The following is a 4220-nucleotide window of genomic DNA, read 5'->3' on the forward strand; positions in this document are numbered from 1 at the left end:
CTGTTATTTACACACATTTTTGAGTTTTTAAACAGTCTAGTTTCTTTGTAAAATATAAATATGTATTTTTTTCGTAAATCATATATATATATGTAGTCGATAAAATAATTACGTCTAATTACACATTTATATATACAGTCATTTCATATGTGATTTGGGAACAGTCAAACTGGTGGCCCGAGATGGAGGCGATAGTGTTTTTAATTGTTGGAGTATTTTCATTGGTCACATTGAAACCTCGGACCAATGAAAATACTTAAAGGGAAACAACTCTGCTGTTCCAATTTACTTTTATTTTGGAATGAGAATTTGACATATAGGAAAAAATGTGCGTCATAGTTTCATATGATTCTTTGATTGAACAATTATTACAAATAATAATTTAATTTTATCATATTTAAATACGCAATACAAAGAAATATTCATTCACTGTGAATTAAGTGTGTTTTACTCGTGAGAGTTTTACCGAAACTGTACTCAGATCTCTTCCGAGTTTCATTTGTTGGCAGCTTGGGCTTGAATATTTCTTGCTACGTATAATCAGCGAAGGTGCCAGTGTTGTTTTCTTAAAGAGTATTTATTTATCTAAGATTTGACACCAAGATTGTTAAGATTTGTGAAAAATTGATGAATATATGCGCTGATAATTGAGATGCTAGTGATATTTCTATGCAAACTGAAAGTAGAGTAGAATACCTTTATGATTTGTTAATACGTATTATTAAACACTAACCTATACATAATTCTTACGTGGTAAGTTGTTACATTTGATACTTAATACTCTCAACATAATTATTTATAATGGTAATACATACCTTCGATTATTGACCTTTTAATTTTAAAGGTCAAGATGAAAATACCGAATAGTTCTATACCCTATATGAAATAGCTATTATAGCCATGATTGATAAAATACATTAGCTAGACATTTAGATTAATTTATGTTCTGATTTAATGTCAGTATTCCGAAATTCACCAGGAGAGTTTGATATATTTGATATTTCAACTTTTAAGTATACTATAATCATCAACTGAAGTTGCAATAGTACATTTTACTTAAAGCCACGTTCAGCCTCAGAAATGAAAACACGCTTTCATCTGAAGACAATGGTAAACCTGCGATTTATAATATGTCAATAATGGATTTAGATAATACTTTAGATACTTATCAGCAGTGAAAATGAAATAATCTGTTATAAATGTAGCACAGCGTAAACAAAGTAGTATCTTGTCATCCATATACAAAATAATAAATCAGTATAACGTAATTAATTGACAAAGCAAATGGTACGAGTAAATAGCCATCTTTAAGAAAATCTACAACAAAATTTAAAGGAGAAAAGATTATGCAATAAAAAATACAGGATTTATGACCAATAAGCTAAAGAAATTGTAATAGTACAACAACAACAAAAGTCTGATTTATTACTTTTGGTGAATATTAAGCTTTTACAAATTAATTTATTTGAATCGACAAACATTAGTAAGTAACGTTCTCAGTTTTGGACGATGCTGTATCATTCCTAATGCTTATGATACAGTAAATATGAAACACAAGATCCAGAAGGAAGGGTAGCGTTCAATGGACGCAACCCCCACACGCCCCAGTAACACAGACCACCGGCAAGGAGCCCGGTAGGAACCCAAACAAAAACAGGTCAGGGCACAGAGCAAAACACGGACGGGATGATTACTTTAATAATACATAATAGGCAATAATAAAAACCGACAAAGAACATAAACAAGACGTGTAGTATAGTTTCATTTTAGCTGCTTTATGATCGAGTGTCTTAATCAAAGCACAAGTATAGGGTAGGGATTACATTAAAAGAATTAAAAAAAACATGTATACACAATCAATATTACTTTCGTTTCTTTAAAGCAGCATGTTTCCAGATTCAAAAAAAAAATTAAAAAAAATGAAAATGAAAATGTACTTGAAAGTCAAATATTATGAAGTCAACGAAATTAGTAACTTATACATTTCAAACGGCATTTACAATCCCTGTAAATTACCCAAAAAATGAGGTCAAGATATCCCAAAAAGCCCTAACCGTGTAAGTTCCGCAGTAGAAATAAGGTGCACAGTACAATTCTTACGATTCAAGCCTAAACATATGGCGGACATTTGCAATTTGCATGCGGAAAATCTTGCTGCCATCAAATAAAACATTAGAGGGAGAACTGTTAGCGGTAAATGGATACAAGTACACAAATAAAATGGATATAAGTACACAAATAAAATAAAAATGTGCATTAAGTAGTAAGTATTTTGTCCAGACTACTGCCGATGTTTCCACCTATAAAGTCCATTAGCTGACATGTTGCTGTCAGGTTTGATCAAGTGTCAACGTAAAGACATCTATCTCGTCAAGTACTTTAGTACACCTAGACAGGAAGTACTTGCATCATACCGGTAAAACTCCACAACCAAGAGAGAATCTTATAGAAAACTTAAAGAAAATCTTAAAGAAAAAGTACAACACATTTTTTTTCTGTTTGCCATTTTGGTGTTTATATGGAATGTGGGTCATTCAAATGTTTCGTAATCGAAATGATCTCTTTATTGTCCATCTTTCTTAATTTAGTTCACTCGAGGCCGTTCAATCCTATGAGGTTTGTTGAAAATGCAATGTTTCAAAGATTGATAGATTTTACAACACGATGATGTTTATTGTTAAAATTTTATTATTGATAAATCTTCTGATGCTTTTAAATGTTATAATTTTATTATTGATAAAAGCCAATTGGTTGTCTTTAGTTGTTGATGCATAAGAATTGCTGCGTGGTCGTAAGGGGAGACTTAAATAACCTCTGATCCCCTTTCAAAATTCCATTTTATTTAGTTCCGCCCATTGTTTTCTCGTTTAGGGCACACGCTTTTTATTGCTTGGGGACCATACGCCGCTTTTCATCATGGAATGGCACGGAAGTGTCACATTGAAGGTTCCGTGATAACCGCCGTATGAACACATCTGCGGATGTTTCTAAATTCAAAATTTTACTATTTCATGTTTAAATGTTGAATTCTGCTTAAGCCGGTGCTAGGGGGCGTGGACGGTAACTTGCACTTTCCAGGACCGTCCATAAACAGGCTCAATCAAACCGAGCTTGCAACATTTTCAATTTTGCCGTGTTGGGCTTTCTTTAGGGATTCTGTATTTATCTGTTTTTTAAATAGTTTGAATAACTGGAGTCTATGCACCTTTTAGCTCCAGAATGTGAGGTGTTTTTGACCCCTGGTGTTACTTTAAAGCTTGAACACTCGAGGTTAGATACGCCGAAAAAAAAAAAAAAAAAAAAAAAAAAAAACGACAAAAAAAAAAAAAAAAAAAGAAAACAAACGAAAATATAAGTGAACAATAGATAATAACTAATAAAAGTAGGTTAAAGTATAAAATAAATTAAGGATTCAATATTTTTAAGGGACTCCGCTGAGGGATTTATTTTTGACATAACGGGACTTGTAAAAATGTTTCGAGATTATTGTTCTTTTGAAGTAGGTCAAGACCAATAACTTGTGTTAACAAATTCAGAACATTCGCTTACTCTGTTTTTTTACAAGAAGGACTGTTCTGTAATAACTGCCAGATGTCCTAGTGGTTAGTACGACTAAGTTGTAATCGGGTAAATACAAGTTCACTTCTTCAAGACGACTTTTTCATATTATTAAATTAAGTTTCGGAATCCGATAATTACCCACAAAAGGTTATTGGATATTCAAATGTCTCAGGTCAATATTGCCAAACAAGAAGTATTTCAATGTCACAATAATACAGCAAAATTATAAATAAATATCAAGTACTTGACGGTGTTTTTTGTAAAAAAAAATGATACTGGGGGTTTTCCCCAAAAAATAACAGCACTACTACGACTGTTGGGAAGATAATCGTCTGCTAAATATATCGTCTGCTTTTATTCAGCTCATATAATTTTATCGATGTTAAACATACAATGTATAAGAAAGAAGGCTAGTATTTGACACGTTGTCTGGTACGGAAGCGAATAAGTGTCACATTGACACTGGTTCATTTGTAATTGCCAACGCATCAAACTGCCAACACTTTAAACTGTTAAATGTAAACTGTAATTATAGTTATAATTAGTCTTTAATCTGTAAACTGTAGGGAAATGTAACGCATCTAACTCTTAATTCTAAAGAGTAAAATTTACAGTTTAAAGTGAAATTGTCAATGTGACACTTATACGCTTCCGTAAAT

The sequence above is a fragment of the Ruditapes philippinarum genome, unplaced genomic scaffold (assembly GCF_026571515.1).
Source record: "Ruditapes philippinarum isolate M1 unplaced genomic scaffold, ASM2657151v2 ctg4470_1_1_1_1, whole genome shotgun sequence".
NCBI lineage: Eukaryota > Metazoa > Mollusca > Bivalvia > Venerida > Veneridae > Ruditapes > Ruditapes philippinarum.